The sequence below is a fragment of the Lissotriton vulgaris genome, chromosome 1_2 (assembly GCF_964263255.1).
Source record: "Lissotriton vulgaris chromosome 1_2, aLisVul1.2, whole genome shotgun sequence".
NCBI classification, from domain to species: domain Eukaryota; kingdom Metazoa; phylum Chordata; class Amphibia; order Caudata; family Salamandridae; genus Lissotriton; species Lissotriton vulgaris.
The window spans coordinates 367628576-367643113 of record NC_141686.1 but is presented as its reverse complement, the minus strand read 5'-3'; positions in this window follow the sequence as shown (position 1 = coordinate 367643113).

Here is a 14538-nt window from a genome sequence, read left to right as displayed (position 1 = left end):
GTGGCATATAGAAGCGCTCCCCGGCGCCTAGCAGATAATTACAGCGCTCTCAGGCGCTTAGAAGGCAAATGCAGTGTCCACAGGTGCTTGAGGACTGATTACAGCGCTCCCAAGCGTTTTAAGGGGAAAATAAAGCGCTCCCAGCGCTGTAGGCAAACAAAGGTCCGCCAGTCCAGAAAAAGTCCTCCTAGGACTGCAGCAAGATTGGGGGGAGGGGCAAGGCTGGGCCCAGAGCCAGCTCACTGGGCCTCCAGGCAGGGAGGCAGTCCAAGTGGCGGTCCTCCTGGCGCCCAGCAGCAGCAGCCAGCAGTCATTGCGCAAGCGCAAGCCCTAAAAAGCGCGTGCACATGCCACCAGCCGCCTGCCTGCCTGCCTCGCATTACCACATCGAAGGCAGCCCAGCCTCCCTCCCGCAGCCCCTGCTGCTTCACACCCTCATCGCCGCTCTCTCCCCTCCGCCCCCTGCTGCGGCCGTGCGGCATTTCTCCTCCCCCTCCCCACAGCAATGCCCTCCGTCTTGTTTTTTTAATCTGCTGCAGGCGCTGTTATTAATATCTCATCAGCCTGCTTTCTTGCCCTCCCAACTCCCTCTCACCCCCTGCTGCCACACACTGTTGCCCACTCCCGCAAATAACTTGGCATCAGCGTGAGGCGCTAATCTGTGAGTGATTCAGGTGAGGTGGGAGAGGGGCAGAGATGTATGCGTTTAGGGGCAGTCATAACTCTGGCGTAATTGGCGAGGAACTGACCTCTAAACACAAAAGGGGCTCCCTGCTTCCTCATTTTATTCACTGGAAACGGAGGTCCCATATTTCTTTCACCTACGGTGCCACTCTGGCAAAGGCTGGATGTTCGGTGCATCAGCCCTTTGTATGCATGAAATGGCCCTGTGCAGATCCTGTAGCTGGTAGAATGCAGCAAGCAGTGCAGGGCAAATCTGTGTGGGCTTTATTCCGAGCCAGGCTGCTTTTCACTCTTCTTACTCGAGCATTAAAGTTTGTCAATGAAATGTGATTATCTGTCAGCTGTTATGCTAAGGCGCTGCTCTCATTGATGCCAATAGCTTCAGGTTTCTGATCTGTCTGCAGATAAGCAGCTAAAACATCAAATGAAAGAATGTCCGGGCAGGTTGGGGGGAGAAGATTTGTGTGGGCTAGCATGCTTCACTTCATTATCGTTCATGTGGGCCCATGGCGCTATGGCCAAACATACACACAGCACAGTCCCGCATCCACCTAAAAACATACACCCCCACCCCCACCCCATCTCATGCACACACATAAGCACAAAGGAATTTGCCTAACTCCCTATCCACTCGAGCCCCCAAATATAGGCTTGCACTCACAGTATGTCACACACTTGCACAATCACTCACACAAGTGTGTAATATAACTTACACAGTCATTGGCTAAAACACACCCAGTGACCCAGACACGCACCAATCGTACATAGAAATGGTTCCCTCACAGCTAGTAGGCTTGGTGTCCTTTTGAGAGTTTATTAGTGCCTCTTTGTGTCTAGAGGTTTCTTTCAAGTGTGCTTGTTGCATATTTCTCCCTGTCCTTCAATTTTGCAATCACAAAACAGCTTAGCAGAAGCCCTTCCATCGATACAGTTTTTGTGAGATGTTCATGAATACACGCAGAGTCTTTTTTTTTCTGGTTTGAATATCAACATCTGTGGAGATCTGAGAGGAAAAATAAGTTTTACGGGTATCCAGTGTGTCCTCGCAAAGCATATTTATCACTCTAACAATACTGGTAAACTTTTAAAATACAGAAGTAATCCACAACCATGTTTATTTTGAATGTATTGCATTACCCGGACTTCAGACTCACCTGCACTTGTGATGGCTTACTTCATCCCATAGTTGTAACGTGTTTGCTTGTTTTTTATTATGCATCAAGCTCCTAAACCAAACGTGCCTTCCTGGTATTTCATGGTGCTGGAGTCGATAACATGGTTCTCACTCTCTACTCCTCTATCCCTCTCCCTGCTCTCCTCTCTTTCTCTCCCCCTCTCTCTCCACTCCCTCTTCTCTACCTCCTTCCCTCTCGTCCTCCCTCTCTCTCCCTCCCCTCACTCTCTCACTCTCCCTCTCTCTCTCCCTCTTTCCCTCACTTTCCTCTATCCTCTCTCACCCTCTCCTTCTCTCTCTCCTCTCTCCCCCTCTCCTTCTCTCTCTCCTCTCTCCCCCTCTCTCTCCTCTCTTTACCTTCCCCCTGCTCTCCTTTTTGTTCCCATCCCCATCTCCCCCTCTGCTTGCTCTCCTCTCTCTCCCTCCCTCCCCTCTCTCTCCCCTCCGTCCTTCGCTCTCGTCCTCCCCCTCTCTTCTTACCCTCCCTCTACCCTCTCTACCTTTCCCTCTCTCCCTTTCCCTCACTTCCCTCTCCCTCTCTCCCTTTCCCTCTCTTCCCTCTCCTCTCTCCCCGTCTCCGCCTCTCTCCCCGTCTCCGTCTCTCTCCTCTCTCTCTCTCCTCTCTCTCTCCTCTCTCCCTCCTCTCTCTCTCTCTCCTCTCTTTACCCTCTCCCTCTCCCTGCTCTCCTTTTTCTCCCTCTCCCCATCTCCCACTCAGCACCGCCACAGCATAACTATGCACCACCACAGCATCACTCAGCGCTACCACAGCATCACTCAGCACCACCACAGCATCACTGGTTCAAATATGTTCTTCCAATGTTTCAAGCTGTTTTCAAGCTTTCAAGCTTTATTACGATGTTAATATTTCACTTCTGTTCTTGGATTTTCGTCACAATAAAAAACACTGAACATAATCTTCACAAAAGTTATTTAGAAAATTTTAAGCTATTGACATTACTAATCAAATAAATTATTTAAGTATTAATTATTTAAAAAAATGAAAAGCCATTGTTATTTGTAATATCAATACATCTAAGTCACGTAAATACAAAAGATGTTGCATTACAAATGCTATAGGTGTCACATTTGCGAAAGTTATAACTATTGGCATTGTAAATGACAAAGCTATTAACTTAGCTATTTTAAAAAACAACACATAAATAAAAAAATAGTCATTTATAAGACCAATAGCTCAAACTTTCCTAATGCGAGACCTATTGCATTTCCAATGCTTGTTTATACAGTGAAACCCTTTGTCTTTGTGCAGGGTGGGGGAAGAACCAGTCACAGCTGGTCTGGGAGCACCCTTGATGTGCTCAGCCCCTCACTCTATTCACTGGCAGGGCTAGGGTAATCAGTCGCACCACAGGGGGCGGAGCCAGCATTGTGTGGGGAAAGCCCAGCCCTATTCAGGAACCATGTGCACTCCTCCCCAGCCATCAGCATGCTAATCTCCACACTCACCACCGGGCAGACCCATCCAGACTCCTGGAGCCAGGCTCACCAGCCAGCTCCAGCCAATCACGTGCCCGCACACTCACTGCACACGCACACCTATGTCTAGAAGTGGCACTTCCACACTAGACACATACAGGCCGCACATATCATTGCGCAGCCAGCATTCAATCACACCAGTCCGCACATACCAAACTCGATTTGCCTAACAAGTAAGTCCTGTGCGCACTCGTCCCTAATTCGTTCCGCTTATCGATTGCAACCACGCAGTTATAGCATCCCCCTGCTTCGCGGACGGAAACGCTCCCTTCCTCATGGACGGTAAAGTCCGAAATGACGGTATACTTGAACAGCACGCCAATTCCGACTGCTGTGGACATTTTAATTACCGCCGCTTCCCGTCCGGCTTCCCGCGTGCTATCAGCCCACAAACGTTTCACCTTCTTTTCCTGTACAAACCCCTAGTTGATGGACGGCACCTTACCTCCTTATTTAAACAACTATATACACGAATAGACGTACTTATCAGGACGTCAATGCCTCTAATATACAACCTTAACACTGTACAGAGACGTGGCATAGTTTTTTACCACAGTTCTATTATGCCACTATAACAATAACGTAACAGTTGCACTTTTATGTAATTGATGTATATTTTTGGGAATTGACCAATATACTGGAATGTCTGTCTCGCTTCATACCATGCCACTAATATACAATGGAGATGTATGGATTAGTTATTAGTCTTAATCATGTGCCTTTCGAAAATAGAAACCAAGCAAACCCATTCATTTAGAAGTAACCAATGATTCTGCTATATGTACAGCAAAAACCCAGTGTAAGTCGCTAGGACTATTACCATTTCTGATCAAATCGTTAACATATGCTCCTTTGAATGACAATGTTTAAGATGTAGACATAATAGCCACGCCTATAACAAATTGAACAACAGCCACTACCGTAAATGGGTTAGATAAATGACATGCAAGATATCATGAACTTGGGTATGTACATAAAATTGGTCTATATAGACCAGAGGTCTTCAAACTGTGGGGCGCGTCCCCCTGGGGGGGCGTGGTGGGTTGCCAGGGGGGCGCAAATGCCTCGGCAAGGACATGTAAATGAGGATGGCCTGGAAGTGCGGCGATGTTGATCTGCTGCATTTCCAGGCTGTTCATTTACTCCTTGAAATGAAAACTGAGATTAGAGTTCTGTGGGGGCGGGGGTCAGTCATGTAAGTGTCTAATACATTTGCCACATACATGTGCTTACCAAATGCTATACAATACAAGGTTCTTATTTTTCTTAATTTTCACATTTCATTATTTTGCTTTTGCTTTTAAAATTGCGTTCAATTTGGAAGGCTCTATGGGTATTTCCAAGTTTAACTTGAATTCTTTATCTGAGTCTCCCACAATCACTATTTCTGCAAGAAAAGAAAACTTGCGTTATTATTTGCCCGTTAGACTTCCTGCTAAGGATCCTTGTGTGGTGACAAAATGAACAATTTAGGCGACGCACAAACTTTAACATTTGCATAATCCATCATTGTTTTATGGTCATTGGGGTCAAATGTACATGGACAGATTGTTAAATCACACAGAATATTTGAATGTTGTCCTTTGCAGAAGTCTTCAAACTGTGGGCCCGCCCCCCCTTGGAGGCATGGGTGGGTTACGAGGGGCACGGAAATGCCTCTGCAAGTACCTGTAGATGAGGATGGCCTGGAAGTCCGTGATGTATATTTGCTGCATTTCCAGGCTGTCTTCATTGACTCCAGGCCCTTGAAGTGAGAACTGTGATCAGAGTGCAGTGGGTCAAAAAGGTTGCTAAAAAAAAGTAAAAAGTACGAGTTTTGTGTTTTGACAGTCATGTAAACGCAGTAATAACTTAATTGAAAAATAATTGCAAGTTAAAGTAACTGGTGATAAATGCGCTCTTCTAGGCTATGAAACCTCAGTTAGTGACGACCATCACTCTAGATGTCTGTGTGTGTTAAAGCTGAGCGACACATAATTGAACCCGAATTGGTGCAGAGGAATAGTGACCTTTGTATTTACAGTTAGGGCCACTGGAATTATGAAACTGTGCAGTTTTGGCTTTTTGCTCATCGTAATGGATATCCTGCATTTGCCACATAATTCATCATCTATTGCTGCATAATTTGTAGATATTAACAAAAAAATAGTTTCGAGCTCAAACGGTTCAAAAGTTAAAAAAATTGCAGCAACACGTTACCACCTCAGTGGAAGGCCCTTTGTAAAGGTTGACTGGTTACCTTTATGTTACCTATTTCTATATATGGGGGTTAAAGGTACTTATGAGGGGCAATATATGCCAGGACAGTGTTAACAAGTATAACAACTACAAAATAATGTAGCAATGCTGTCACAAAATATGCAGCATTATGCATCATAATTCGCCTTTGTTTGCTGCATAATGTAGTCAACCCTGCTGCATAATTTGGCCTTCTCCTGCCGCATAATTCTAGTGGCCCTCTTTATAGTGCTATAAGGTCCCAGCCTACGGCAGAGAGCACTGTGAATATGTAAGTCATTATTTTAAAATAGTATTTACATATCCTAAGCTAGGCTTCTGCAAAAGGATGCCGTGATTGAGATAATACAACTTCTGAAAAAATTGTACAGCAGGTACTTCTGCCAGGTGTATAAGTGGTCACTGCTGGAAGCAGATGCAGCAGGACTGGAGCCCAGGGGATTCAGGGGCCCACTACATCACAATTATGAATGTGTACCTTTAAAAAAAGGGCATGGGAGCCTATTTTTGTTTCTATCCTTAGGACTGAGGTGCTGGTCCGTCATTGTGGGGAAGAGGTAAAAGATGCATAGGAAATAGCCTGCTACTCAGGACTGCAGTTATCAGTAGTGCAGCAGGTGTAGTTGCATTGGGGTCCAGGAGTGTGAGGGGTCACATCACCCCAATTACGGGGAGCAGTATTTGAAATACTAATTGGTTTTGTTTGAAGCATTTGCTGTTTTATAAGTCTCATATTTGTGCGGTTTATGTGCTATGGAAAAAGTACTCCTGAAATCATCTCATAAGTCCGGCATGCAGCCATGTCCCTTCCGCACCCCCAATCCTTTCCATAAAGTTTTGGAGGGGGGTCCGATCTCACAACATTTTGCTTAGGGGGGCTCGGAGCAAATAAGTTTGAAGACCTCTGATATAGACAGATGTCTTTATATAGTACAAGTTTGTTTGGACTATTTAGAATGTTTTACTTTAACATACAATATATCGGATGTTAAAAACAATTGCACTCATGAATTGTTTTTGTTTGAATTGACAGAAATTGTTTTAAACTTGAAGAACTATATTTTCGTACTTGAGATATTGTTAAACATATGGAAACGACACTTGTCTACGTGACTTAGCCAACTTACATGTTTTTTTCGGACTCACTTCCTCTTTGTTCTGGGACTCTAGGATCTTTCTCTTTGGTTGATCAAACTGTATACTATGACACTCTCTCTTGACGCTTACAAAATCTTGTCGTCTTTCACTATAATAACTTTAAAAACACGTATATGGTTTTTTCTGTAATTTCCTCTGCGGGGTTCTGGATCTTTCAAAAATCACCACATCTGACTTTAGAATCACCACCTCTCTCTGAGCATGAAGATAAGTCTGCCCACAATGGCATCACAAAATCAAATCAACCGCCTCTCACTCTAGGTGTTTTCTTTGTTTTCTCTTGGGGTCAACTGCTTTTAGACTACACAATTATAACCCTCTTTCTCATATCCTTCAACAGCCTTGAGAAAGCCCCGGCGCAAATCGCCAAGAGGGGGCGAAACACGTGTCGGCTGTCCTTGTTCTATGAATGAAAATAAAAATAAAGGAACTGCACTACAAACAAAAATGTCTCTGTCCACCATTTTATGATCTGGGAAGAATGGATATTAATCTTGGAAAACTAATGTAACTCCATGTGGAGAACACACTTACCCCTTTTCAAAACTGTCTCTTCATTTGAAGTTCGAGAGGTCCAGAGCTTCGAGTGTGTCTCCACCCACTAATCAACATTACTTATTCAAGTGTTGTTCAGGCCTCAAAATCCCTGGACCTTTGCTACCCTATTCACATACCAATCTCGAGCCTGCACACCTCACACATCAGTAACTACCAGGGACACAGACATTCCCCATGCATTCCTATGGGAGGGAAAGCCAACCTTACTCCACGCACTCAGAGTGCGCACGCACTTTCCACTGGGACACAGTGAAAGTGCGCAGAAACCAAAAATCACTACCACCAATTCACATTCAAAAAGCAAAAAGTTTAGGGGTAAACCTGCCAGAAGGGCCAAGTCCAACACCATGCCACATAGACCTGTTTACATCGAGACTGGCTCACCTGTTCCTTGGTTTTTAAGCTGGAGACCGAACCCTCTAGATGAGGCAACTGATGTGTTCTGTCAAGACTGGAGGCAGGCGCTCAATTATGCATGTCCCCTGTTCTCCATGATCGTGCAGCTTATGGCACAGGTCAGGAGACAGAAGATGAACCTGTTGTTATGGTTTGGAGATTGCAAGCTTGGTTTCCAGTTCTTCTTGACCTTTCTTTGGATTCTCCAATCCATGTCCCCCAGAATCAAAACATTCTAAGGAATATCCAAGGAAACTGCCACCTCTTGGTAGAGAAGGTCATTCTCCACTTCAAGGCAAGGAAGGTTACAGGGGACGCATCCTCTGGTACGTACACTTCTCAGAGAAATCAGACTTTCACTTCCTCCCAAACCTAGATATTCACAATTGTAGGACATGAATGTGGCTCTGCACTCTTGGAATCTTGGCAGGACAAACAATTTCTTTCCAGAAAGGAATTGTTGAGTAAAATAGCTACTTTGTCATGTCTTATATTAGGTAAATGGGTCTCTGATGTCAGAGCCCTGGATATTTCGTTCAGAGTGTACACACCTGAAGTAGTTACCTTCACAGTGTCAAGAAATTCCAAATCGCACACTAGGATAGTTGAATATCTGGCATTGCCAGGCAATCCTAAATTGTGCATAACTTGTGCATAGTAAGTTCTTTACGAGGTTATAAGAGTGGAGGTAAATGTAAATGTAAATATATGTGTCTTGTAAAGCGCACTGCTGCCCTGAGGCGTCGTGGCGCTGTAGACCGCTGGGGAACCCGTCCTGGCTATCCCTGTGAGATGGTCCCTACTGGTTATCTCCAAGGTGAAACCAGGCATCCCCGGCGAATGTGGGGGGCTGTTGTAGAGATGAGGCAAGCTAATGCCCAGAGTTGCCGAGTGTGATCCCTGGTTAGAGTAGGCACCGAGGTGAGAATTATCGAGTCCGCTGACCCTGGTCCACGACCCTGCCGCGTCGGGAATTAAACCCTGGTTCCGGGCCGTTCTCTGCTTCCGGGTCTGTCGCCTCTAACCAGTGAGCCACACCACTCAATCCCTGGGACAAAACAGCTGCTCACTGCAATCAAGAAACCATTCAAGCCGGTTCCCCCAGCAACAAATACACAATGGTTTCGGTGGATTATGGCCAAGGATGGAATCGGTGTCTCCATCTTTTGGTTGCACCTGGTGAGGGGTTCGATGGCATCAAAGGTCTATACCTTGGGTAGCCGTCTTGAGGATAGTTTGAGGGCGGCAGCCTGATCCTTGGACTCCACCTTAAAGAAATTCTGCTTAAAACCAGTGATGGTGGTGGCACCACTGGTGGCTAAAAAACGGGAAACTTGCATAATCAGAGTCTACGGTCCTAAGAAGGAATGTCATTATTACTCGCAGCATGTAACTGACATGCAGGACTGCCCGGTTGCAGGAGGCTGTTCTGTTTTAACTTGTGTGTGTGTGTGTCAGACCTTGAGCGCTTTTTAAATCTTTGGCATCAGAGTCTATGCTTGACCTGTATTTTCTCGCTGCCATACTCTGTCTTTTAAAAACTTATGCAAAATGCACAAATTACTCGCTGCTTTCTCCCTATCTGCACTCACTGTATCTGGGACTTAAAATCTGCCAATCCTTCCCCGGTCCACCACCAACCATGAGCGGGCTGTTTGTGTGGAGGGAGTTGAGAGTGGCGGAGACCCACGCTCCTCTGCCATTTTGGTGAGGAGACGGTCTAGTTGCTCAAAACTTGGCACAAGCCCAGTAAAAAGGGGCCGATGTCACAGAAGCACGCAGCGGGCACACCAATGGTGCGCCAAAGGCAAGGCTGTCTGCGCCCATCCAAGCCAACTCGACGCCAGACATGCTGCCTCCCCCACTAGAGATAGGCTCTTCTAGGCTCAGAATGACCTCCTAAAAATTAGGAACTCTGTGAGCAATTGTAGACAGTCCTATGGGGATGCCATTTCGGGCCCATTCTGCTGTATACAGTGCCGCTTCAGTACTGTACTAGCCCCGTCCTCATGCTGCTACCTCCCCCATCCCAGTAAGCATCTTAGCATCCTCAATCTGAACTGTCGCTCCTTAGCCAAACACTTTGCTGATGTCCATGACCTATTAGAGGACACCTCCCCTGATGTGCTCTTCCTTGCCGAGAGGTGGCCATCTGATGCCATGATAGCCGAGCCAGGCCTTGCGCTCCCTTCTGGCTACTGCATCCTTACTTTAAATAGGGAGTACAGAGGTGGGGGCATTGCGATTATTTTTAAATCTTGCTACACATATACTTTTGTAAAACAGGTGTCACCGGATGCGAATGTGCACACTTTAAGATCTCACTGAACTGCTCATTCTTCTCCCCTGATGCAGGAGTTACATTGGCTCCCAATTCGTCAGAGGATTGTCTTTAAAGGACTGTGTATCGTTCACAAGGCTCTGTATGGCAAAGCACCAAAATATCTGAAATCCCGACTACACACCGGGTAGGACTTTGCGCTCGTCCGACGCTACTCTTTTGTCCCAATCCCGCTTCAAATTGACCACGGTGGGGGGTCGTGCGTTCTCCAACACGCTCCCAGCCTTATGGAACAAACTGGCTCCAGAACTCAGGAAGGAAAGCAACTTACTATCCTTCAGAAAAAAACTAAAAACTGTACTGTTTAAACAAGCATGGAGCAGACCCTAGGTGCACAGGTGGGATCAAGTGAATGCAATACCTCACTATGTAAATCTGGACAAACAGCGTTTAGAGACCCCGGTGGTTATAACGCGCCATATAAATTAAATAAATAAATAAACCCCAACTACATGATGTCTACCGGCCCCCAGGGCCATCCACTGACTTCAGGACTGCCCTCATGGAGACGGTCAGCGTATTAGCAATTAAAGCCACTAACTTTACCATCACTGGGGATTTGAATCTCCATCTGGATAATTATGATGACATAGGCACAGCTAACTTTGTAGCTAATCTTGCGGCTTGTCAGCTTGTGCAATTGGTGTCGGTCCGATGCACATTGCCGGCCACCTGTTATACCCAGTCTTTACGAACATAACCTTACTTACAGTGCACACGCCCATCCCCATGGGATGGTCAGACCACTACCTAGTCCATATGTCACTCCAGGGTATAACCCCGGTTCGTTCAGTCTCCCTCAAACGTCCATGGTACAAATTGAACTCGGAACAATTCGACGCATGCCTCTCGGTTACCTGGCCGAGGCTGCCGGTTGACGCCAACAAGGCATACAGGGTATTCTCGGACTGGATCAGGTATCCGTTAGACAGCCTAATCCCTGAGAAATGGTCTATTAACCACAAAACTAAAACTAGACCATGGTACCAAGGCGACTTGGCCAATATGCACAAGAGCTGCAAGAGGCTGGAGCATATATAGAGAAGGGATTTCAATCCTGCCGTGAAGGGCATTTACCGGGCGGCGATTAAGAGGTCAACAAGGCCATTCAATTGGCCCGAGCGGCATTTTACGCCAATAAAATCCGCGAAAGTGATAATCCTGCAAAGAACGTGTTCTCAATACTCTCTAGCCTTCAATCCCAGCAGGCTGCCGCTAGGCCAACCATCAAGTCCAATAAGCAGTATGAGGACCTTGCCACCTTCGTTGTTTGGAAGGTGGAAAACATCTGTAGGTCCTTCCCAACAACACATAGTAGCAAGCAAGCGGCACGGGGCCCTAAAAAGGCAAATACCTTAAACATCTTTCCACCTATCCCCGCCGACCAGCTGCGAACACTGTGTAATAAAGTCAAGTCTGGACCTCCAGCAGACTCGCTCAAATCAGACCAATTCAGGAAAGTGCTTCCTACTATTTTATCCCCCATGGGTCAGGTGATAAACGGGTCACTTGCCACGGCCACTGCACCCAGGGCATGGAAACAGGCCAAAGTGATACCCCTGCTTAAAAAACCTTCCCTCGACCCTGCCAAGCCAGAGAACTATCGTCCTATTTCCTTGCTCCCCTGGGTGGCAAAGATCACTGAGGCCTATGTTAACTCCCTCTTATCCTATAACATGCTGGACCCCTCCCAGTACCGCTTCCGACCAGGTCAGAGCATGGAGTCTGCTCTGCTGGCTGTGACAGAACAACTCTGGTCCGCACTAGACGCTGGTCAAACGTCGGCGTTGTTCCTGCTGGATCTGAGCGCCGCGTTTGACATGGTGTCCCATGCCATACTGCTGTGCCGCCTGGAGGAGGCAGGAATCACTGGTCCGGCACTGGAGTGGCTTGCCTCTTTTCTTCATGAGAGGTCGTTCGTGGTAACAGTCCCCGCATATGCTTCAGGTGAACACCTCATCGAACAAGGGCTGCCATTGTGAAAACCAACAATTTCTCTTAAGGTTACCAATGCTGCTCGGCGGAAACACCTCTGATTCACTTTCTTTTATCTACTCAAATAACAAGGCAGGCGCTGGAAACTGGAAGGCAAGAAACAGGTTTATTTCTCCAGAGGAGAACACATCAACTCGGACACCGGAATGTCTTCAGGAGGTGCTCTAACTGCATCTCCGTGGCTCGGTCTTTTATACACATTTGCATCAGTTTATTGGTTGGTTAAACATCCTCGGAATTCCCGCCCCAAGCAGGTTCCCACTCAAACCCAGCAGCAGGCGTCCCGCACCCAGATCTAACAGGTGATCGCTATCTCGCAGTTGGGTATTTCCGCAGGATCAAAAGGCAACTGGGACCGAATTGAGTAGCCAGGTGTGGTGAGTGAGGTTATCAGAAGGGCTTGTCCGTGTACGCAGGATAAAAGGACGGGTGGGTGTAGGGTGGAAAGTGACTCCGGGTCTTTGTTATGATGACAAGGTTTTATTTTTTTATTTTTTATTTTACAGAGTTTTATATAGCGCGAACTTGACCCTAATCGGGTATCATAGCGCTTTACATAGCACCAGTTGCATTACATGAGGACACATTCATTTTTGTTAGGCACGGGGAGATTAATTGATTTGCCCAGAATCACAGGATGTTCAGCGTCATTGTCAAGACTCAAACTCAGTTGTCCAGATTCGAGGTCGACCGCCCTAGCCGTTAGGCCAACCCCAGTACATTTATCCGTGCTTCGTCAGGGTGCTGGGGAGGACAGCGGGGTCAGGGTGAAACATAGGTGACCAGCAGAGTATGAAATGGCCGCAATGTGTAAGATGGTTGCCGCTTACGCGCACGCAGAGGCTCTCGCTAAGCAAGATGGCGCCGGTAATGTTCATGTATGTCGCTTTACATTTTTACACCACAGGGTTCCCTCCCCTCCCTTCCCTCCCCGCCATGCTGGTTGTGAAAAATCTAGGGGTGTGGATAGACTGATCTCTCAGCTTCCGAGCCCAAACCAAAAAGTGGCAGGGACCTGCTTTGGACTACTTCGGGAGCTTCGACCCCTATTGGGTTTCTTCGATGCACCCACACAACAGATCATCATTCAGACGTCTGTAATGTTAAGACTGGCCTATGCCTGCTCTCTGTATCTAGGGTCGAATAAGGCTGAAATTCTGAGGCTACAAAGGGCACAGAACGCGGCAGCAAGGACCCTGCTAGGTCTACACAGGTCCTGCCCGGTTTCCAACGCCATCCTGCACCTTCACTGGTTGCCTATAGCCAGGCGAATTGAATTCAAGTTTTTATGCATCGCCTTTAAAGCCTTGAGACTGTTGTCCCCTAACATCTTGGCCAGCCTCCTCTTGCCTTATGTTTCCTCATGCCATTTTTGCTCACAGAGTCAAAACCTGGTAGTGGTCCCCCGAACACAGAAAGTCTGCACTGGAGGTCACTCTATTCGCAGTAGAGCAGCCCTCCTCTGGAATGCACTTCCAGCTCACATCCGGGAAGAGGTGACTTTTAATGGCCTTCCTGAATTCTCCAGGAAGGCCATTAAAACTCACCTCTTCCCGGCACCATAGTCCTTCCCTCAGTTCCACCCTTACATGTCAGTTGCTCTGCTGTCAACGCCGGGACGCCCCTTCGCTGGGGCAGCTGTTGCGCTTTACAAGTTGTTGTAACATAACATAACCATATTTCCGACCTGTCAAGAAAGAAAATTAAACTCTATTAATGTCACGGAGGCGAGGATTTTCCGACCCTACGTACAGCTAATTCTGCACCCACTCAAGAAGGAGAATGGAAGCTCATTGAGGATAGGCCTTCTTTAGTATTGAACGATTTTGACAAATCTGCTCCCATTCTATTGAAATACTTTGAGCAATGTGGACGATTCTACGGTGGCACAGGGTCAATTCTAAAGGGGTTTTCCTTTCAAGCTGACCAGAAACATTATTACCAGTGGAGGAGTGACAAAGGAGAAGGTATTTTGCACAAATAAAGAGGAAGTGCTTCGCCTTGTGCCTGTTTTACTTGGAAAGCAGGTGCTGTTTTTTTCAGAGCATGGCACTCATTGGATAATACGAAGAGAGAAATGCGTACTCCTTACATCTGTGCCCTTAATAGGATAGAAACCTTTATGCACAATAGCTAAGAAATCTCAGCTCTTTCTATTAGGGTTCCGTTAAAAGGGCCTTTCCCCATGATGATAAGCAGTTGTCTCCAGCCGTTCATAATGTCATAGCTTGGTCATTCCCAGGCCTTTTCATCTTTAGTCGAGGATTGTATGCAACATTTCTCTAACATGTTTACTTGTCTTCCCCTTCTTCGCGCATATATACTCCTCGATCCTGATGTTATTTCTTCAGGACCTCTTCCCTAAGTCCTCCTCCTTTACTGAAATATTATATATTTTCCCCAACTAAGTTATGTGGCGGGGTTATTGCTCTTGCTCAGAGACTTGTTTGTTTGTCGCCTCCTACAATGACTTCATCTTGTCATCCAACTCATCCGT